We start from the raw sequence: 23,754 nt of genomic DNA, 5'->3' as shown, positions 1-23,754 counted from the left end.
TTGGCAAGGTGCAGGTGCAGAACAAGCGAGAGAGAGAGAGAGAGAGAGAGAGAGAGAGAGAGAGAGAGAGAGAGAGAGAGAGAGAGAGAGAGAGAGAGAGAGAGAGACACAGAGACTCTATACTACACGCTATGCTTAACTTGATGATTTTTTCAAAGTAAAAAACCTTAGAATATATGTAACCAAACTTGCCATGCAACCCTCGACTCTAAACTGAATATGACCTGCATATGCCTTATGAGGCTTGTTCCCACGGGTTGACAACTGATCACCACCGAACTCATGCTTGCATACCCAACATAAGCATTTTCATTTTTGTTGAGGTTTGAGACTACACGTTTGTGAGCTTAATCTTTAGATTTGAGAGCTTAAATCACTATTTTTTGTCGTTTTGACCATAAGAGAGTGTTCCGAGACCATAGGGCGACCTTTTTGAATTGATCTATTGCAATTTCAGAACCTTTTTTTATGATGGATCGTGATTTTGGTACCTTGCTGGATTGTGATGAGACTTGGTAGGATGGTGCTCCTGGGTGTCCTAGACCTCCTCCTAAAGTTTTATTGCATTTCAAGTTTTTTCGAGTGCCAAAATAGAGTGATGACCTAAAGCAGTGAGAAAGGACATAGGGAGATTTCTTTGATCATTGAGTCATTGATTTGCTTGTTAAGTTATTGTGTTAGCTTGCTAGTAGGTTCACTTCTTGAAATTGAAAACCTCAAAGAGTCTCTGTGCCCCATCTGAGTCACTGCCCTGAGTACTGACATTATGTTAGTGCTGGGTTGCCGCCGCGATGGATGTCTGTAGCATAGCTATCAAGAACTAACATGATGTCAATACTCAGGAAGTGACTTGGATGGGGCACGGAGACTCTTTGAGATTGTCAATCTTAAGAAGTGAACCTTAACAAGAAAATACACCAACTCAACAAGAAAACCAATACTAAATGATCAGGGAAATTTTCCTATGTCCTTTCTCACTACTCTCGGTCATCATACCATTTTGGCACTTGAACAAATTTTAGGAGGAGGTCTAGGACACCTAGGGGCACTATCTTACCAACTCTGGTCGCAATTCTACAAGATACAAAAATCATGATCCATCATGAAAAAGGTCTTGAAAACTATAATAGATCAGTCCAAAAAAGTCTCCCTATGGTTTAGGAACACTCTCCTATGGTCAAAGTGACTAAAAATAGCGAGTTAAGCTCTCAAATATGAAAATTAGGCTCACTAATGTGTAGCAACAAACCTCAACAAAATTGAAAATTCTTACACTTAATTGAAAGAGCATGGACAGAGGAACACAATGCAAGTTTTGGAATCGAAAATGGATTACTCAATCATTAGTTGCAATGATTACAAATCAGAGCTTCATAATCACTTGAGCGTACGTAATAGCAGAGCTCTTTCTTCCTCTAAAGATAAGCCTCTTTTCACATTAAAGCTATTGACCTTTATACCTAGATCTTTCTAAACACCAGTGACCGTCTCACATGAACTTTTAAAATTTTCATGACAAAATTACAACTCAAGGAATTGACTTGCTACTCGGGAATCAGAATTTACACAAAGTATCACTACACTAGCTCGACAAAATAATAAGAGTACAAATGTGGTGTTCGGCTAGGTGGGAGCTTGGTTGGTCAGTCATGTAATATTTCCCCCTTCCTAGCTCGTGTCATCACTTGAAACGACCATGTGCAACCTTGTTGTTAGGTCTGTCCGCAGCTTTTTCTTCAAGGTTGGTCTTTAGCTTCGGAAGATCTGGGTGTTGATGACACCCCCCCTTCCTTGAGGGATTCATATCTGCCATGTTGTTGATATGTGACTTGATCTTGTTGTGCATTCGCCTCTGGGTTGCCAATTTTAGCCGCCGTAAAGATGGATGGTTGATGTATCTGAGCTTGTAGAACTGATCCTCTTTGTGGCGTGGACTTTATGATGGGTTTTCTTTCAAGGTCCACTGCATTTGAATTGTCTATAGTAGGTAGCCAATGTTGAAGCATTGTGTGAGCTACATATGATTATTGTTGATAGATCGCTTGCTGAATTTATCCTTGCTTGTCATTGTAGGCCATCATTCATTTTGACATTGCTTGCTAAAGCTTTGTTGTTTTCCTTGAATGGAAGATAAACTCTTGATAAGTACAATGGGATATGCAGTTGTAGCTCCAAGTCATTGCCAATTGATTTGGGTAGACATTTCCTTATTGCTGATGTAGAAGGAATATATACAAGATGATGATAATGAGGTTCTAGATTAGGGTCTAAAACCTAGATGATCAAAGGAAAAAACCCCGGTGGAAAAAAAGTGCCTTTGGTATGCGCTCTTATTGTGCTTGAGCAATTCCACTTGAAGTACATATCATGCAAGTGAGTGCTTGAGAGAAACAAAGGAAGAGTGCCTAATGCAAGTGCCAATTATGAAACACTCTATATGCTTATGAGAATGTGTTTTAAAAGCAATAGCATGTAGTGTAAGAGATGGAGTTGATGGGTGTTTCAAGGAACAAATGTAGCACATGTGACATTAAAGGACGTCTCAATAGCTTCCATGTTTCCAAGAAGGGTTTTCGATGTAGAAGCTTCTCCACTCATACCTCACTACATAAAGTTTTGTTACTAACATCTCGCTCATTTAGTGTCTTAGCTGCTCGACTTTGACTTTTATGCCATGTATGTTTGATGGCAGCTTGGATTGACCTATTCAAGGCCAAAAAACCAATACCATAAGCTCTAGAAATTTAGGCCTCTTTCCTTGTGTTGGTCTTTGGATGCCACCATTTGTAGAGTAGGTTGGCATATTCTGGCTCCTCTTGACTTGCTTGTCCTATGTTGACATAGCTTTGTGAAACAAGTCCTTTAGCTCTTGTAGGGATTGATGTAGCCTTTGTGTTATTTCCCATGAGAAGCAATTTTTGATACGTGTGGGTTCTTTGTGATTGATTTTCAACGAGAGATTTTAGAACCCACCTTGTCTTTGGTCCTTGTGTGAGCGTCTTTTGCATTTTCTCCTTTTGCTCAATGACTTGATGGACACTAGGCTTCCCTAGCTAGAAAAGATTGATTTCTATTGTAAAAGCCTTGCTCTTGCACTTGAAGATGAGGTATCCATCTGGAGGTTGTAGCATCCTTGGTTGAAATTGGCTTTTGTTGGCTCTTGGTTGTAATTGCTTGCTTTTGGGTAGAAGCTTGTGATGTATGACTTCTCTTGGTTGCAATTGGATTTTGTTGGCTCTAGGTTGTAATTGCTTTCCTTTGGGTAGAAGCTTGTGATGCATGATTTCTCTTGGTTGTTCCAGATTGATCTACACTTTTTGGTAACCGTATTTGAATGTTACCTTCATAAAATCCTTGTGCTTTGACTAGCTTGACTGGAATCATCCACTACTTCACCTGTTTGTGTTGGGTAGCTTGGCCTGACTTTGGTACCCAAACTTGTCGCATTGCTTGTTGCTTTGATCTTTGCTTTTGCCTTTTGTGGTAGTTCTTTCTCCTGGTTGAGTTGTTTGTCTTGCATCTATAGCACGTCTTGTTCTTGGTAGAACTCTTTGGTTGAGGTGAGTAGGTCCAAGCTGTTACTTTAGGCTTTTTGGCCCAAACATGAGTGTTTCCTTGGAAGTAGCCTTGAGCAGTGATTGACTCATTTGATGCTACCCACCCGATGACCTTTGGTTGTTGAAGGTTAGCCCGTGCTTGATGTATCGAGATTGGATCTTTGATTATGACTTGGTCTTTGGATACTAGCACTTGGTTGATAGTGTTTGGCTTCTTCTCAATGCTTTTTTGTGATGGAAACTTTGGTTGATAAACTTTTTTCTTTAGTTTTCATTGCATTGTTGATGGTGTGTCTCTTAATGTAGAGGCTACATTGGAAGTTGGGTGGAGGCTCATTCAAGGTAAAGTCATCTTGTAAGGTTGATCTTCTTTATTATCTACTTTAGCTTTACCCTTTTTCATGATGGTTGGAAATTTCTTCTCCGCATGGATTTGAGAAGCTTCATGGAGTCTTATCATTGTCATTGTCGAAGCTTTTGGTTGTTGTCAAAAGAAGATGTTCCTCCAAATTTCTGTTAGGACTAGACTCTCCTTGATGTGATGGGAGTCAATTAGGTGGAAAGTATCCTTGTACTCCCCATTGCTCAACTTGAGTACGGCTTCTACCAGGCCTCTACCACACCAAAGCTACGAATTAACATTTTTGGACTTGTGTACACTATCTCTTCTAGCTTGATGATTGGCGTCTTTCCCATCATTATCCACGTTCAATAAGACATCAGATTCTTTGTTGCTTTTGGATCTATCATAGTTGAACATGTGACGTGGGGTCTTGTTTCTCCACATATGCTCAATTTGATCTTCATAGGGTGACAATCGGTCTTCTTCTTTATTCGTGTTCTTCTCTCAATCTTGCATTTGTTAAACATTTGATGTTGAACTTGAAAACTTTTCTCCTTCATCTGCTTTCAATTGTGCTCTTTTTGGAGTCGATTTCTATGAAACAACTTTTGTCCATTCTTCAAGTCTGTCAATGATGACATATTCTCATGGTTCCTATGCTTCCTTTGTTTTAACTTTGGCTTCATGATCCATGAGGTAGCCATCTGCCTCACCTTTTCTACTTTCCCACTCACAAACTCCATTAGCTTCCTTCAACACCTTTATTATAAATAAGGGAGTTATGTCATAGCCACCTAAAAGTTGACCTTTAGCATCGTTCCCTAATTTGTCACTCCTCAAATTATGGTATTCATTAGCTTTAGAGAGGTTTTTAGTTTCTTGGATCATCGAAACCATTATAAAGGGTCTTATATCATAGCCACAAAATTTGGTAACGGTTACCTTGTTTATACAGACATCAAGAGTCGCCAGTATTTGATCCCATCCAAAGGGTTCAAACAAATCCTCTGGAAATGGTTCCTTAGTGTAAGCTTCATCTTCTATTGTGAACACTCTAGGATGCAATCTTCCTTTCTAAGACTTCCACACTCCATAGAACCGCACATCCAAATATGCGCTTTGCTTTGCAACAAAGAAGGCACCTCCTTTTCCTCCTTAGTTGTGGAGTGTAATTCTTCCCTTGGGGCTTGCTCTACATCTCTATGACTATGATCTTTGACACTGATTTTTGTAGTGACCTCTTTGTGTCTGAAGTAGATATAGTCATAGCCCCAGTCTTGTACCATTTTAAGCTGATGCATGAATGGTCTTCATAATATGATATCAAATTCGTTGCTCTTGCAAATTCATTATGGCAAAGGTGTGCTCATACTCAATGCCACACAATAATAAAATGATTTGTTATAACATTCCTATCAGTCTCTCCATATATCCATCCACTAATTGTAGTTTCATTTGAGTTTTCCTAAGAGTAGGCTTTTCCCATTTTCCTCACATTCCTTTGGTTGCAATGAAAGTTCCTACCCCACTATCTAATATTGCAACCGTCTTTACTCCTTTGTACTCAAGTGGTAAGGTGGCATTTTCTTCATTGCCTTTGAAGTAATCACCCACCTTATTTACTGGTACTGGGTTTGCTTGTGGTTTCTTAGGCAAAGTTTCATCCATGTTTTTATCTGCAAGTTACTCATGTGAAGGGATTTTCAACCCCATCTTTTTGAGGTGTTTTCCCATTTGGCCCCATAGATGCGCTCTATTTTTTAGCAACTTTGAGAGAGAAAGTGTGCATTGTATAGTAGAAGACATCAATTTGAGCAAGATCTTGGTATCCATCCTTTTTTGTGTGGCTTTCCACTGAGAAGGTCCCACTCTAACCTCAGATTTTGTTTTGAGTTCTCCTATGAAAGATGGAAAAGTTGGTAGAGAGTGTGGTTTTCTCTCTTCAGATGCAATAGACCTAGCATCCCCATATAAAGATCTTATATTCCCTGGGAAAAATTTGTGATCCATTTTTATCTCAGGTATAGGTGCCAACTATAATGTAGCACTACCACCTTTTTTGGTCTCTGATGGATTCTCATAAGGATTGTAGCCACGATTCTTCTATCTCCGGAATAGGCATCACTACTTGTGAGCCCACCCCATCTGTGGTATTGGCTACTTCCCTTGCATCTAAAGGTGCCTCAACTTCCAACTCTTCTTGGTCTCTATTTACATCACCTTGGTTCTCCGTTTCTTGGATTCTTTTGCAGATTAGCACTTTCATTTTTGGAGCATTTGGAACACGTGGTTCCATAAGAGCTTGGGCCGCCTAGATGAGATCCTTGCACATTTTCAACCTCTCTTTTTCATACCCTAGATAAGGATACATTAGCCATCTATGCTCTTGGTTTTGATTGAGTTTTAGCCTAGCTTCATAGGCCTTCAAAATTGCATCTAAAGGTTCAAAGACTTTGTCCACCAAGACTGAACCACCTGAGTCAGTCTTTGATTCCTTTGATCCTTTTGCATTTTTCTTACTTTCTAGCTCATGTTTAAGCCATTCTTGGTTTGGTTCAGTTCTATTTCTAAGGATTCTTTCTCCTGCTGCCTCTTTGCTTCCATTTTGTCCCTTTTGGATTTCCACAATTTTCTTCTAGCTCTCATCGCGATAAGTTTTCAATTTTTGTTTGGGTTCCTCAACAAATGCGTTTTTTGGCAGCTTCTTGAGCTTGAGCTTGAGCTTGAGTCATTACCTAAAGGAATCCTGGGTTCTACCTCAGATCCGCTTGAAGAAGGCATCACGCCTACAACATTCATTGTTGCTTTCCCCTTGTAGCCTGGATTCTTAGCATAGTGTTTGAGTAGATGGTCTCTCCCACAACTGTCACACAGAATACAAATATTTCTATTTGTGGACCCATGTTTGCATAACCTCTTACCCAATGGTCACCTCCACATTCATAGCATGGATCTTCTTGTTTCATAGCTGACGATCCAGCCAATGGTTGTTCTGGCCTGGTGAGAATGTTCTTCAAACCATACTCTGATTGGCTATAAACATAAGCGTATTTGCATTCATGGAGTACTGATTTATTGTAGGTTGTGGCACATGCATTGGCTGAGTGTAGTTGACTACCACTCTACAATCATTCAAAAGAGGTGGTTGTTGTTATAGCACTTTTTTGTGGCTTTAATTGAGTGGGATGATCCCCTCCACAAGTATTACATCTTCTCAGGTGAGTCTGTCACACATTTAGGTTCTATTTATATCCTTGGTTTATTCTTCGAATCACCTTTTCAACCAATTGGTCAAAGCTCTGCATTTTAGGATTTTGAACATCTTGCATTGTTGCAGATACACTCTTTGGAGAGGAGGGACTACTAGTCATGCTTTCTACGTTGTATGTCACCTCTCCATAGGCCTTGCAATTGTCAACTAGACTCTAGAGCTTCTCTAGTGACTTGCTCAAACATCGTGCATCCTTTCAAATGCAAATCCTTTTTAGAGTCTCTTTCTTTAAGCCCTCAATGAAGAGAACTCACAATCTCTCATCTTGCAATAGCTCTCTCAAAGGACACCTATCTATGTATTTTTTGAAGCAAAGCAAAGCTTTCTTCACTTTTTCATCCTTTTTCTATTTGAAAGTGTAGATCTATGACACCGTGTTGTGCTTGATTTTCCTTTTTGAGAACTCCTCTACAAATTCTTGTAAGAGTTGTGCTATTTTGGGAAAATCATCTCTATTTAGTGGTTGGAACCAAGTCAAGGTTGTTCCTTCAAATGTCAACCCAAATCCCTCATACTAAGTAGGAAATATGCAATCTGTTCAGCTCTCAACACTTGTTTATAGAGTGAGACATGAGCATATGGATCCCCTGACCCATTGTAATTTGTCTTGACACATTGAGCTACCTAATATGGTCTTGGTTGTTTTGGTCCAATCATTAATCTAACCAATTCATGGTCTCTTGGAAAGATGTCTTTCGTTCTCTCCTCTTGTCTTGGAGAAAATCTCGGTGGAATCCTCTCGGATATGTGCTCTGGCATCGTTTTTGGCTGGAAGTAAGTAAATATCGGAGTACCCTTGTATATGTATCATTCTAAGTCAATTGAATTAACAAGTTTGTACTCTCTTCCATACTTATCTACCATCAAAACTTGCACTCTGTGGGCATTTGTATATGTGAATACATAGAGGTTCTTATGGATGGTCAACTCTCTAGCATTGGGTTCTACACACTTATAAAAGATACATGGATCCTCGTTTGTGAACCTATATAAGCCCTCGTGAGCATAATTTCTTAGAACTCTTATGGCTTTCTTGGCTTTGATGAATCTCACGTTTTGTCTGTTGATCATCACAGGATGCCTCTCCACTATGTATTCTCTCAATTCCACTATTGTTGGCATTGTAGTGTTTCTTACGTTTTTCATGTCTTTGAGTGGAGTAAAAAAACCCTAGTGGTGGATGATTTATCATGGTTAAGGCCCACTTAATACTCTCAAGGTAGTCTCTTACAAGCCCACTTTGGCTCAATATAACTTATCCCTTTTTACCTCTAATGAGGTCTCTTGGAAGTCAAGAATTTGTGACTCTTTTGGTTTCTAAAACTAGTTCTGGGTACCCTAAAAGTTTGGATTTAGGAAACCTAGGAAAATTCAACTCTAAAACCAAAATCTTGGGAAAGTTTGGATTTGGTCTAGATGTGTCCTATTGCTCGTCGCAAGCTTTCCTCCTGGCTATACCATACTCAATTTGGAGTTGTCAATAAAAAATTAGAGCAACTTTAGTAAACTGTACTTGAAACAACACTCAAGACAGTCTCAAGACCACAACTTAGGAAGTTTGGCTTGTATATTGGTCTTGAGAAGGTATTTTTAGCTTAAGCTTGAGATTTTGGATGTTCTCAAGTATGTCTACAAGATCACCAAGTCAGATACCCTTTAAATATATGTAGACAGAATCTGCATGTACAGAGTCAATACAATATCACCAAGTCAGATACCCTTTAACTCTATGTACACCAAGTCATATGCAGCTCTGTACCAATTTTGATCAAATTTTAAGATTGAGGTACATGGATCGCGATCCATGTTCAACAACATCTGGGCTTATCTCTTAGGATTTTCTTCCTGACTATGTCCACAAGCTAAATAAATTTAGTTTTGAAAAGACCACTCCTTGTGTTGTCCTCTAGCTATGGTGCAAGTTTGTTATATCAGTCTGTAACAAAGGAACATGGATTGCGATCCATGTACCTTTGTGTAAAAAGGTACAAAAACTCGGTACACAGCTTCGCTTTGATCCACTGATCTCTGCTATATGGTTTTTTTGTGAGTTGGACTTGTTCAGGTCAGTCAAAAGTCATTCGCTAGGTCTATTTTAGGGTTTTTCTTTTTGAACAATTTTTTGCTCTTTTGATCCACTTTTTGAACTTTTTTTTGACAATGCTTCTTTGAGGACTCTTGTTCATTGTGGTCTCTACAAGCTGAAAAAGTTTGGGTCCAAAATATCCTCAAGAGGTTCAGTTAAAAGCACGCTTTGGTGGTACAAAAAAGATTGTCCTTGACAACACCTTTGACAAACCTTTGAGCTACAATTTCTACATGTCACATGAAAAACTACCTATCATACTATATATCAATGGATAGATCTTAAAAAGGAGAATCTAAAAACACAAGACTTAAACTACAAAAATTTTACCACTCTCCACTTTTTCATTGGTAGAAGTAAAATAGGTCCTTTTTTGTACCACCAAACCACGCTTTCACCCGTTCATGGATTGTGATCCATGTTCCACCACTTTTGGACTAGATCTTTGGTGTGCTAATAGCTTATTATCTTTGTAGCTTCCTCCACCAAGAATTTCTGGATTTGGATCAGTTTTGCCCAACCAAATTGACTTCTACAATCTGTTGTAACAGTTTTGAGAATGAAATGTTTTTGGCTCTTTTGACTACTTTTTACAACTTTTTTGGCAATGGTTCTTTCAAAAAAGTTGTTTGTCTATTTCTCAGCTACCTACTGCTCAAATCTCAGCCAAAAATATTGATGAGGTACATGGATCCTCATCGATGTTTGATCTCATTTTGACATGAAACTTGGTCAACTTGTAGTCCATGTTATGGTGACACTCTTTCCCAAATATTTTTTGAATTTGAATCACTTTTGCCTAACCAAAAGCAAATTTTTGTGTCTGCTTTGTGTTTTTTGTCTTTCTGGCAAAATTTTGGTTTTGATCAACTTTTTTCAATTTGTTGTTATGGTCCCTTTTGGAAAAGTTGTTCCACTAGTTATCATGGATGTACTTGTCAAATACCAGCCCCAAATGTCAAAGGTACATGGATCGCGATCCATGTCTGATAGCATTTTTTCATGAATTTTGTTTTGCTGGTTCTCTAGTCCTTGTAGAAGCCAAATCTCACCCCTTTTTGAATTTGGATCCCAAAAAGTTAAAAAACCCCAAATTTTGTGTCTACAATGCGTGTTTGCTATTTTTGCCCTAACAACCAATTCTGATGTGATTCTTGAGTTTTTCTTTCAAGCAAACTTGATCAGAGCAATATCCCATTGGTGCTCATTGTCACTAATGTTTTTTCTACCAAAATGGTCTCTGGGACACATGGATCACGATCCATGTTCCTCCATAGAATTTGGCCAAACTTACTAGATTGCTCTAGAGAGTATATTGATGCCCTTGATCCACAATTTCTTGAATTTGGATCACTTTTGAGGTCTCTACCATCAAACTTTTAAAATTTCAGAGTTATGGTCTATTCGGCCAAAATATGGTTTTCACCGTTTTTCCCTCAATCTTTTAGCCCAAATTTGATGGTGGTAATTTTTACTTACCCTACTCTTAAGTACTAAAATGAAACATGGAACAAAAATAAACAAAACGGTACAAAATAAAGTCAAACCAAAAAACGGTACAACACTCTGAAAGCATAGAGAGAATCAAAAAATGAAAATTTTTTGGCTATCTCACTCATAACCCTCTTTACTTCTCAAGAATAGATCTAGCAAGTTGTCGACTTCTAGACTCTATCAAACACTAAACCCCATGTCTAGTTGCTTCACTGCTAAGGTGTAAATGGAATGGAAGAAAAATCTTTGGAAAAGAACGCTCAAAATACGCACTAGGTCACTCAACATCTAAGGATCATATCCTCGGTAGCGGTGCCAATGTTAGTGGGTCGCCCCGCGATAGACGTCTGTACATAGCTATTGGACACTAACAACCAATACTCAGAGAAGTGACTTCGATGGGACATAGAGACTCTTTGAGATTTTCAATCTCAAGAAGTGAACCTTAACAAGCAAACACACCAACTCAACAAGAAAACCAACACTCAATGATCAAGGAAATCTTTCTATATCCTTTCTCATCGCTCCAGGTCATCACATCATTTTGGCACTCGAACAAACTCGAAATGCAACAAAACTTTAGGAGGAGGTCTAGGACACCTAGGGACACTATCCTACCAACTCTCCTTGCAATCCGGGAAGCTATCAAAATCACGATCCATCATGAAAAAGGTCTTGAAAATTGCAATAGATTAGTCCAAAAAGGTCGCCCTATGGTCTAGGAATACTCTCCTGTGGTCAAAACGATTGAAAACAATGATTTAAGCACTCAAATTTGAAGATTAGGCTCACTAAATGTGTAGTCACAAACGTCAACAAAACTGACAATGCTTATACTTTATTGAAAGAGCATGGAAAGAGGAACACAATGCACATTTTGGAATCGAAAACGGATTACCCAATCATACGTTGCGATGATTACAAATCAGAGCTTTGTAGTTGCTTGAGCGTACAACAGGGCTCTTTCTTTCTCTAAAGATAAGCCTCTTTTCACATTAGAATTGTTGACCTTTGTACCTAGGGCTTTTTGAATGGCTAGTGTTCGTCTCACATGGACTTTTACAATTGTCATGACAAAATTACAACTCAGGGAATTGGCCTACTACTATGGAATTAGGATTTACACAAAGTATCACTACACTAGCTTGGAAAAATAAGAAGAGTACAAATGCGGTGTCCGACTATGTGTCCAGCCAGGTGGGCGCTCGCTCGATCAATCGTGTAATAGTTTGCCTTGGTGAATTTAGACAAGCACGTACATTTTTGTTAGCACCATCGCATGGTCTTGACATGATTTCAGGAATGCCATTCCTTCATGAATTTGATCCGTTGATTAATTATTAAACACGTACCATGTCTCTCACTCATAATAATCAAAATTTCTCCATTCAAGCAACACTAACACATCAAAAATTTCCACTCTTCTCTCACACTCAAGCCAAAAGAACAATTCAAAAACAGGGGAAAACATATTTGGTGCTAGTAAATCAAATTTTAGTTGAAACTGAAACTTCACATAACTCCTCACATGATGATTTTCTCTCAAAATTTAAGAATTGTTTCATGCATAATTTACCACCCGGATTCCACCTTCATGCCCAGAAGACCTCAAAATAGATACTATATCGGGTAGTGAAACTCCTTGTAGAGAACCTTACCATGTAAATTTGAGTGCACACAAGGAGATACAAACTCAAATCACTGACTTATAAGGCCTAGTAGTTCACCATACAGAGCTCCACTAGTACTTATTGTTAAGAAGAAAAATGGAACTTTTCATATGTGTATTGACTACAAGGATTTAAAGAAGATCACCATCAAGAATAGGTTCCCTATTCCTAGAGTGGATGATCTATTAAACAAATTGAAAGGGGCAATTATCTTTAGAAAAATTGACCTCAAATCAGGGTATCATCAAGTCAAAATGTTTGACCAAGATGTCTACAAAACTACTTTCAGAACACAAACGAGACATTATGCATTTCTTGTCATGCCATTTGGTCTAACAAATGCACCATCCATATTCACACACATGATGAACAAAATTTGCATTGACCATCAAGATTTTGTGATTGTATTCTTTGATGATATTCTTGTATATAGTAAATCAAAACAAGAGCATAAAGAACACTAAACACATGTATTTGATCTGCTTGCACACAAACACTTGTATGTGAATCCTGAAAAGAGTTCATTTTTCCAATCTAAGATTGAATATTTGGGACACATTGTATCCAGCAAGTGAATACATGTAGATCCCAAGAAAATTGAAGCCATTCAGTCATGGCCTACACCCAAAAATTTGCATGAACTTCGCTCTTTTATTGGTCTACAAAATTATTATAGGAATTTTGTACGTAACTTTTCTTACAAATATCATTACCTCACTCTCATGTTAAAGAAAAATTATTCTTATGCATGGCCATTTGCAAGAAAGTTTTGATAAATGCACTTGTACTGTAATTGTCTGATTTTGATCGACCATTCTTTGTCGTAGTAGTCACTAATGCTATTGGAAAAGGTATCAGTGTAGTCCTTTTGCAAGATAACCATCCACTAAAATTTGAAAGTCATAAATTCAAACCTTCTGAATCAAAGTTTAGTACGTATGATAAAGAATTGAATGTTGTTGTATATGCCTTGAAAATTTGGAAACACTATTTAATGGGTGCTCACTTAATCCTCAAAATTGATTCAGCAAAGTATAAAGTTCTTACTATCTTGACCCTTAATAGATGATAGACATATCAAGTGGGCTACTTTCATTCAAATTTTTCAACCCAACATTCAATACCAACCTAGTAAAGACAATTTTGTAGCAGATGCTTTGAGTCGAAGACCCTCTCTTGATAATCTATCAACCATTACGAGTACTCCATTTGATTCAATGTTTGACACTTATGCACAAGATGATGATTTCAAAACCACATGGTTTCATATGATTGACAATTTTGTACAAATATTTTTTGAATACACTATTCAAAACTTTCTTATTTCAAACAAAATTTGAGTGTAACTAAACCTTTTTGTACATTAATCATTGAAGAGTGCACAAACCACCCTATGTTGGACATAGAGGATTCGCTACTACTTTTCAAAACTTATGTCATGATATCTATTGGCTTGCTATGAAAATTGATGTTAAAAAATATGTTTCAACTTGTTTGATCTGTCAAAAGATCAAAGAAGCAACAGGTAAGAAATTGGAGATTTTACACCGTCTTCCTATTCCTAAAAAACCTTGGGAACATATTTCAATGGGTTTTATTATTGGATTTCTAGTGACTGCTCACAAGCATGATATGATTTGGATTGTAATTGACCATTTTTCTGAACAAGCATACTTCATTCCTTGTAAGAAAACACTTATAACACATCAAGCTACACTTTTATTTCTTAAAGTTGTCTTTCCACATCAGGGTTTGCCTGAAGTCATAATATCTGATCGATATTCCAAAGTTTGTAGTGAATTTTGGACTACTGCTTTTGAAAACTTGAAACTACACTTAATTTTACTTCTACATTCCATCATGAGTCTAACGGTCAAACCAAAGTCACTAATCTCACTATCATTGACTTGCTAAAACATTATGTTTCATTTCAATCCAAAGAAATGGGATGATTACCTACATATTCTATAGTTTTCATATAAGAACACCACTCACGCTGCCACAAGCAAACCTCCATTTGAAAAGGTGTATGTTCATTCTCTACCTACTCCTCCTTCACGTCTTTCTAATGTTGTACTTGCTGTTAAAATGTAACCTATCACGTGAGTTCAATAGAAGGGTATTTTAAAGTTCTTGAAACTTACAGAAATATATATACAGAAGGGCATTATTTTTTCAAATTTGAAAAAAACTTACAGATTTTAAAAGAAAAGGGTACATTATATTCTTAACAAAATTCACAGATAAGGGGTTTTACAAACATGTCTTGAACGCACGTGATATGGTAGTTTTACACATAGTGAACCCCCCGAGGAACACACTACTTGTAGGGTATGCACAAGAGCGGCATGACGAGAAAGCTGATTTTAGTAGATGCGAGGCAAGGGTATCTCTCCTGATGCAATCACCTATGCTTGCATCTTGAAGGCATATGGCTCTACATAAGATGTTGATATGGGCAAAAAAGTTAATGATGATATTGCTAGTCAAGGAATTTTAAAAATGACGTCGTGCTTGGTAGTGCCTTGGTTGATAGGTACCAAACATGGTGTATTTCAAAAAGCACAAAAGTATTGGAGGAGCTTCCTGTCTGGATTGTCATCCCTTGGAGTGCATTGATTACGGGATATGCCCAACACAAACAAACATAGAGAGGAAGATAATGGGTCTTTATTTTGTGAGCTCATTGCCTTACTATGCTAAGATAAAGGATTTGAATCAAGGTTGTAGGATACATGCCGATATTCACGATATTGGGTTACTTGAAAATAACACATACTTGAGGAACAAGTTAGTCAATACGTATGTCAAGTATGATTTGGATCAAGGGTGCATTACACAAGATGCCGATAGGGTCAAAAATCTTCTTAATGATATTGTTAGTCAGGGGCTATTGAAAAAAATGTCATGCTTGGCACTACCTTGGTCATTATGTATGCCAAATGTGGTGCTTTGCAAAGCACAAAAATTATTTGACAAGCTTCTTGTGTGGGATGTCACTACTTGGAATGCATTGATTATGGATATGCACAATATTTTTGTATTCAATGGATGCGAAGTGAGGGCATCTCTTGAGATGTATTCACCTACACTTGCATCTTGAAGGCATGTGGCACTAGGCAAGATGTGGGTGTGGGCAAAAAGAGAATACAATAGCATCTATGATTTTCCAAGCAAAAACCCAATCTTCAATACTAACAACATAGTATATAGGCACTAACTGAAAGAGAGTCAGCCATTAATCATATTGGTACTTGAAAATGGGTCAAAAGAGGAGACCTAGGAAGGTTAGAAAATACTAAAAGGAAATCTTGAATTAAAGAAACCTAACCCTTATAGCTCATACAATAGAAACTGACATGAGACTACATTGGAAATGCTACTACATTGGATAATGCTACTCTTCACGCATTCATGCTCATATTTTATGCCACACCAAGTACAAAAATATGTCAACAAAACAAGGTACTAACTGAAATATGAACAAAGTCAAATAGGGCCATATTGACAAAAAAATTGAGCAAAATTTAGTGTAATGATCGATAGATGCTTCGATCTAAAAACCGGAATACTTTTAAGTTTATTGTTTTTCCATTTCGATTAGGAAAAATGTTTTTGGCAAGCTCTGTAGTGTGCACGACCCTTAAAGTCGCTAAACTTTGAAGTAACTACACTCTACTCCTAAGTTAGCAGTGTTAGGAAAAAACCAAGATCCTGTGTATTTTAACCAGCTAGTGTCATAAAATCCGATTAGATTCTCAACTTGCCTTGAAGAAAACCAAGAAATTTACACATTTTAGTAAAAATACCCGCAAAAGCTTCAAATTTTCACCTAAAACCGGGAGAAATTCAAGTTTTCCCTTATTTTCTTTGGTTGGGAAATCGGTATTTTTCTAAAGACTAACATTATAGTCTACATATCCTACGTTCTAACTTCTAACTAGTAAAAAAGAAGAGACAAATTACAATTCTGCTAATTTCTAAAGACTCACGAGTTGAACTTTGAGGCTTGAAAGTTGAGCATTGGGAGTGAGGACTTGGCTTGAGGCTCTCTGACTGCAGCACGCAGAGACAAATCCAAGATGTAGCATGTCCTGAACTTGCGAGGGAGGTTGTAGAATGCTGCAGCTCACCTAGGTTGAAGAGAGTGCAATGACATCGTAGCTCACCCAAGTCGGGACTTGGGACTCAGACTCAACAAGAGCAGGTTAGACCCAGCAGAGCGGACAAACCCGATAGTGTACAACAATGCCACCAGGTTGAAATCCACAGCTGAGAGCAGGAGAAAGTGATGAAATATGCAAAGACAAAAGGGATCATGAGTGATGAGTGAGAAAACAATATTTTAGGGGTTGTATATACGTTCACGCGGCCATGGACAAACCCCAGGATCAAACTTCAAACTTCAAAGGTCGAATCTTAAAACTATAAACCATCATTAAATCTCTTGTAGACTTTGACACTGGTTTTTGAAGGGCAATTGGATGGCTGGCCCTTCTAATGATGGATCGTACAAATTTTCCTCCTTTAGAGTTGAAGGGAAACTTCAATTTGATCCCTTCAATTTGAGATCTCTCTCTCTCTCTCTCTCTCTCTCTCTCTCTCTGTGTGTGTGTGTGTGTGTGTGTGTGTGTGTGTGTGTGTGTGTGTGTGTGTGTGTGTGTGCGTGCGCGCGCTAAACAACTTAGCTGATGCTCTCTCCCCCCCCCCCGCATGCGCCCCCCCTATTATGTATACGGCATGAGTATGAAATAACAAGGGGCTACCCCTATTGTATGCGCTTATGCACAAAATCCAAAAAAAAACCCTCTTGTACACTCACGTGGTATTGTACAAAAAAAATACAGTGAATCCCTTGGGTTATAAGATTGATAAGAAAAAATTTGAGTCAAAATCCAATTTGAAATTGTGACGACTAAAATGGGTTGGTATCGGTTCTAAATGTGAGATATTCAATTTCATTGAGCATCATCGGTCTTAATGTACCCTAGATCAGATCATGTACTAACAAATCAGGATTTTAACTGAGAAACCAAAACCAGAGTGTTAGTTGAGGAGAGTGTTAACCAAGGGGAACCATTGAAGACCATAGTTGAAGAGGTGTCATACACTTATTTCGACTCTAGTTTAGAGATATTGATAGCCGTTTTTTGGCTCTCCGTAATTGCCATAGTGAGTTAACCCACCCTACCAAAATCATCCAAACACTGTGGCTATCCCTACCATTTCACTGTATATAGGTGTGTGTGAGTTAGGGGACTTTTCCCTTATCTTCTTAAAAACCCTCAGCTAGCTAGTCACTGGGCTAGTTGAGCCAAAAAAATAAAAATATAAGTATATTATGGCCCATTTGTGTGTAAATATTTCATTGTATATAGGGCCTAAATAAAAGGATTTTTCATAATTATTTTGGTATTTATTACCTATGGTGTGTTATTTATGCTATGTACATTGACTCACCATTACCATATTTTTTCTTACCATCTTGCATACTCTTTATTCCATATAAAAATAATTTCATGCAAGCTTCTCTTATTTTTGGTGTAACTCCATCCCAACAAAAATCCAAAAAAACTAGTTTTATTTATGTGTATATTTTTTCACTATTGTGATTTTTCCTTCCTACATCTATTCTCTTTTACTCTCATAAATTAGAACACCAAAAATATTCATCTTTTATGGTAGACTTATAATGAGAGAAATTTATTTTGACCCCTTTATATTTTTTCCACCTATATTATTTATATTTGACGTGTACATATTTTTTTAGACCCCTCAATATTTGATTTTCTTAGTTGTACTATTCACTTATATCATGATCTCAACAATATCTTCAACTATAGACCTACCAAATAAGGTCAAGGGTATGTGTAATGCATGCATGCACCATGGGGAGCTCACTCTTGGAGGTATTCAAAAGAATCATCCAAAGAAGGACCTCACAAGGACCTTGTGCAGTGGAAAAAACAGTCGGTTTTGCTGAATTTTTAAAGATCACATGCTCCCCGAATTTGAAAAGGTGATACAAACAAAAGTTGTAGCTCGTGGGCTGAACTTTCACCTCAAATTTTTTGATATTTTTTTGAGCTACGAGCTGTGAGCTATGATTTTATTGGTCGACCCCAATTTGCCCATGCTATGCAGCCACACTCCCTCTTCCACTTTACCATTTTCCTCTTTCACACACACCTCTCCACTCATCATCCCCACCTCTCTCACCACTCCTCTCTGCACCCTACTCACCTTCTTCTCAACCTTGAAGAATAAGAGAAACCATGGTGAATTCATGTCTCCTACACACACTTCCATTCCAAAATTGACCACCTAGTCTCATTTTTTCTCTTCCATATTACCCATATTTATCAAAAAAACCACAAAATTCAGCCTCTTCTCTTGAAAGACAGCATCATGGTGATTGATTACTCATGTTCACTTACCTTGGCTCCCAAGGAAGGTCAAGAGTGGAGAAAAAACGTACCGTCAAAGCTAGTGGACCGTCAACAAGCGTCAAAATTGACCCTACTCCAGACACTTGGAGCATCGACATTGTAAGAAATCCATGTTTCTTACCTATTAAGAGTTTTTTCTTCCTTATTTGTATCCTACATGGATACTCCCATTGTAAATATCCAATTCCATTCGTAAATCAATAAAAATACTAACTCTACTAATTTACTAACACTAACTTAGTATGAAAAGTCCTATCACCTCCACTTCTCTCCTCTCTCTCTTCTTCATCTATCCCCACCAACTTCTTGATAATTCCAAGCAAAAGAAATTAGATAAGTGCTGAAAATCTAACCCAACCATGGTTAGAGGAGTAACCCTAGCCCTCAAAATTGCTATAAAAGGAAGGTGTAGCTAGCACAAAAAGGGGAGAGCCATAAGCAAGAGCACTATATTGCTATAGCTTGAGAAGCCAAGCTCAACCTCTCTAGAAGGAGCTCTTGAGTGGAAGCTCATTGTCGTATGCTTGTGCATGTGTTGTAATAGGGGTGATCAGCACGGGAACTCTATGCCATTGTAAGAGAGAGAGCGATCATTCAATTGAGAGTGGAAAATCTATCATTCCTCCTGCTAGTGTAAGCCCAACATTTGTTGAATCAAGGAGGGTGGATTTGGACTAATCTTGGATACTTTTCCTCTCTTCCAACGTGAAGTAATGGACAACAATGATGTGTAAGTGTCTTGGTGATATTTTTAGTTCTTGATAGCTTGTGTCTGGGTGTTGTCATCAATTTAGCCATAAATCCCACATATTGTAAGAGGGCGACAGGGTGGAGAGGACTCCCCTGGCCTTAAGACAATGATTGGGGTGGCTTTTCTTGTGATGTGTCGTGGTGAAATTTACTCAAGCTATGTTGAACAAATACTTTGATCGGTCATGATAGATTTGTAAGAAGGTATTAATGCAACAAGCATCCCCTCCCTCTTCTCTCTCTTTCTTACATATATAATTGTGTTTGCTTGATCATTGCCGATACATTTCAAAGCAGCCCGAGCACTATCTCTCTCTCTCTCTCTCTCTCTCTCTCTCTCTCTCTCTCTCTCTCTCTCTCTCTCTCTACGCGTCCTAGTTCGCATCCAAAACTAGGTGGTGCCCCAAATTTGTGTAGGGTTAGGTTGCGGGTTTGTGTGTGTGTTTGTTGTTTTTTCCAACCCCAACCCAATTGAGTAGCATGGGAGCCTCGAAGGGTGTTTAGAGGCCGCTCTTCTTGTTGCCCGCCCCGGACTGCCTCAATATCTTCCTTTTCCACTCATTCGAGTATTGCAACCTCGCTCAAGTTTAAGCATATATTGATCTTTTATAAGACCAAGAAGCACGGGGCTTTGATTTATATGGATCCTAATGAGGAGTACATGGACCAAAGTATATACTTCAAAGAGGAGGTTAGAGCCAACAGCAAGAAAACCTTTCACATAGACCAAAAAAAAGTGCAATACTTAAACGATTGTAATTCCTAACACTATCGAAAAATGGGGACTGGAAGTTAATACATTGATTCCAGACAAGACCACTAAAGACGAACCATCGATGTTAGAGTTAGAAGGGTATAATCAGGTTGATGTCAAACCTCCAAAGCGTATACCAATTGATAACCTAAGAGTAAGAGTTTATTGTTGGGAAGACAACATTGTGGCAGATTTTTGGAAAGGACTAGGTTATTTAGCACCCTTGAATATTATGTATATTTCAAGATCATAGAGAAAGGTGCAGGAAACCTTCCCATACACCTCTTAAGGGATTGCTATAGAAATAACTTTGTTATGATGACTCCAAAAGAGCTTGAGGCTAAAAGAAATCTTTGGTGGTACAAAAGAGCTTGAAGCTAAAAGAAATCTTTGGTGGTACAAAAAAACGACCAATGTTTATTCCACCTAATTGGCACTTTGACCACATAGCATGTGGAATTTTGGACAGAATCCACTGATTGCAAAAATAATTTTCTAAATTTTGAAGGAAAATAAAGACAAAATTAAAAGTGTGACCATACATGTAAAAGAAACATAATGTAATGAAATGATTATTGTTTGGAGTGGTGAAAGTTTGAACTCGTGGGAGAGAGAAAAGTGATACCATTTCCAAAAAAATGTGTCAAGATTCGCTTGCAGTCGCTTTGTGAAGAGTAGGTTGTTCTACTAATATGATGGGTAGAACTCTAGATAGTGCTCTATCTTGGTTGTGCTAGCTCTCTCTCTTCTAAAGGAGCTCATAGTGTTTCTCCAAGAGAACTCCATCACACAAGTCTAATGCCAGAGCCTCATGTGGGCCCAAACAAAACCAAAAGGCAAGGACACTACCATGAAATCCCCTCAAATTATCAACAAGAAACCGAAACCTACAATGAAGGTGGAGCAAAAAGGCAGCCCCAACACGTGAAAAAGTGCTAATAAGATTGTGCCGATGGAGCATTCAGAGCGAGCATTTGTCCTTTTCAATGAAGAGGGTCCAAGCAAGTCCACAAGGAGGCAAAGAAATGAGCATTGAAGATCCCTACTATTACTTTGTTGACTTTCTTGTATTTGATCCATGCATGTTTGAATGCACCTTTGCATGCATGCATGTGTGTATGTAATCAGCTATGTTGCTGACTTCAAAACATTTGTTTTTTGGTGAGAGTGGAAAAATTCCCCACCTAGTTAAAGTTTGCATGCTTCGGTACTTTGCTATATGGTACTAGGTGTGCATCCATGTTTGAATGTGCTATTACTTTGAGCAGGACCCTAACTATAGTTTTGTAGGAGGTATACAGTTTTGAGCTAATTATAGTATGAGACCATATTCCACAGTGTATCAAATTCTATCTTAAATAGTACCAAATTTGGTACTATTTTGTGTAGTATGCATGCTGCAAAATTATATTCCACACATTCAAAAATTTGTTATAAATAATATGAATTTTGGTAGTATTTAGCACATTATGCATCATGTAATAATTAGTTCTATACAATACTTGGTATGCAGGTTTGAATGAGACACAGCCTTATGTGTTGTAGGAGGTTAATTTTTGACTCGTTTCATGTTGTATCATAAAGTCTATCAAGCCCCGCATCATGTTGTATCATAAAGTCTATCAAGCCCCGCATCATGCGAAAAGACTATAAGTAAGTCTGTACGATGCTACATATTCAAAATGTGCCATATAGAGATGAAGAACCCTACAACCCATAAAGTGGCATGGTCTCACTTAGGTGAGAGTGTGCTCAGTATGTGTGGTAACAGAGTGGGAGTGTTGAAAGGTCAACCTTTCAACAACGCTTCCACAAAGATTCCTCAAAGATTCTCTAAAGATTCCAAATAAAGATGTTGATGAAGTGATGAAGACGAAGATGGATGTTGTAATGTGAAGATACAAGCTCATGGACATCATTGAATATCCCGTTATTATTATTTTGAGCCATTACGGCCACTTTTGTAATGTTTACGGGAACTTCATATTGTAAGTCGACAATTGTATTTAGGCCACAGATGCTTTTTGGATGAGCAAAGCCAGCTCACGGTGTTGTAATTAAGCTCTATAAAATCCTAGGGACAAATCATGTCATTTTGGCCGGACATTAGGTTTTCTAAGGCTTAGTATATAAGCCAAAACCTAAAGCTTTGTAAAGGAGACTTTTAATAATCTGATCTTCTGTGTCGTTGAGAGACTGCGAGAGAGTGAGAGAGAGTGTGTGTGTGTGTGCTACAAGAGCTACGGTGGTCGGAATCGCAAATGAAGAGCAGCAGTGTGTTGCCCACGAGGAGAGCTACGCGTTGATGCTTACATCACGCGCGTTCGTCTGCGTTTTGGTAGATTCACCCGCGAGCTACTTTTGGAGTTTCGGTGAGTAACTATTGTCTATTTTTGCATTTCAGCATATCCACGCGATTAGAGTGAGTAGAGCTACACATTAGGCACTTCAGTTTTCGGAAACGTCGACCTGCAAAAACCGGCAAAACATCCTACGCGTTTTCTGCACGGAGGGTATTGGGTAGGTTTTTTTGGTCACGGACCTTAGGGAGAGTGGCCTATTGGTGTCGCTGTCGAGGACGAGGGCCCTAAGTAGCTGACCGAGACTAGTCCTTGAGGATAGAGGTCCCTCTGGCTTGCCAGAGTATATTCATTCTTTTAGATACGATCGGAGAGTGGTGGACTCTCTAGGTCTTAGAGGGAGTCTAGGAAGCGTGTGTCTGGCCTAGATCCTTCGACTTAGGTAGTATTAGGTAGGAGAGTAGGAGTTGGAGTGGTAGATGTGGTGGTAGGTTGACTTGAGAGTCCGTGTGAGACCAGGAAGCAACCAAGAGATCAAAATCACCATCTCACATTGATGAGTAGGAGTAGGGTAAGTAGGATATCTTGATTGTTGATCTAGAGTACTTTATGCATGTCTTATTTTTTGTTAGGCTCATCAGAGAAGTGGAAAACGCTAAGTAGGAAAGACGGTAAATTGTGTTTGGAAACTGATTTGAAGTCCAAAAGTTTCTGTGATTATTGCTGAGAGCTCTACAGAGCATAGGGAATACTACTGCCAGAAAAAAATTTGCATTTTAAGATAGTAGACATCCTATGCGTAGGATGTCTCTAGGGAACTTTTGGCAGGGAATTTGGGAAAACTGAGGTTACCAGTGGGTTCAGAGGGTAGGTTTTACCCTAGTAACATATTGACTTGAGTGTTTTTCCCTATTTTTGTTGACCAAAAGCCAAAAGGCGGAGTCAGAAAACGTAAAATTTCATAAAAGGCTTAAATTGAGTGATTTTTGCATGTTTTTGCAATTGTGAAGCATACTTGCACTTGTTGAGAGCATAAGGAAGCATCAGGGACACTTCAGTCTGAAAAAATAAGCAGTCGAC

This window comes from Adiantum capillus-veneris, chromosome 2 (genome assembly GCF_014529385.1).
Source record: "Adiantum capillus-veneris isolate H3 chromosome 2, ASM1452938v2, whole genome shotgun sequence".
Classification (NCBI taxonomy): Eukaryota; Viridiplantae; Streptophyta; class Polypodiopsida; order Polypodiales; family Pteridaceae; genus Adiantum; species Adiantum capillus-veneris.
This window is presented reverse-complemented; position numbering follows the sequence as displayed.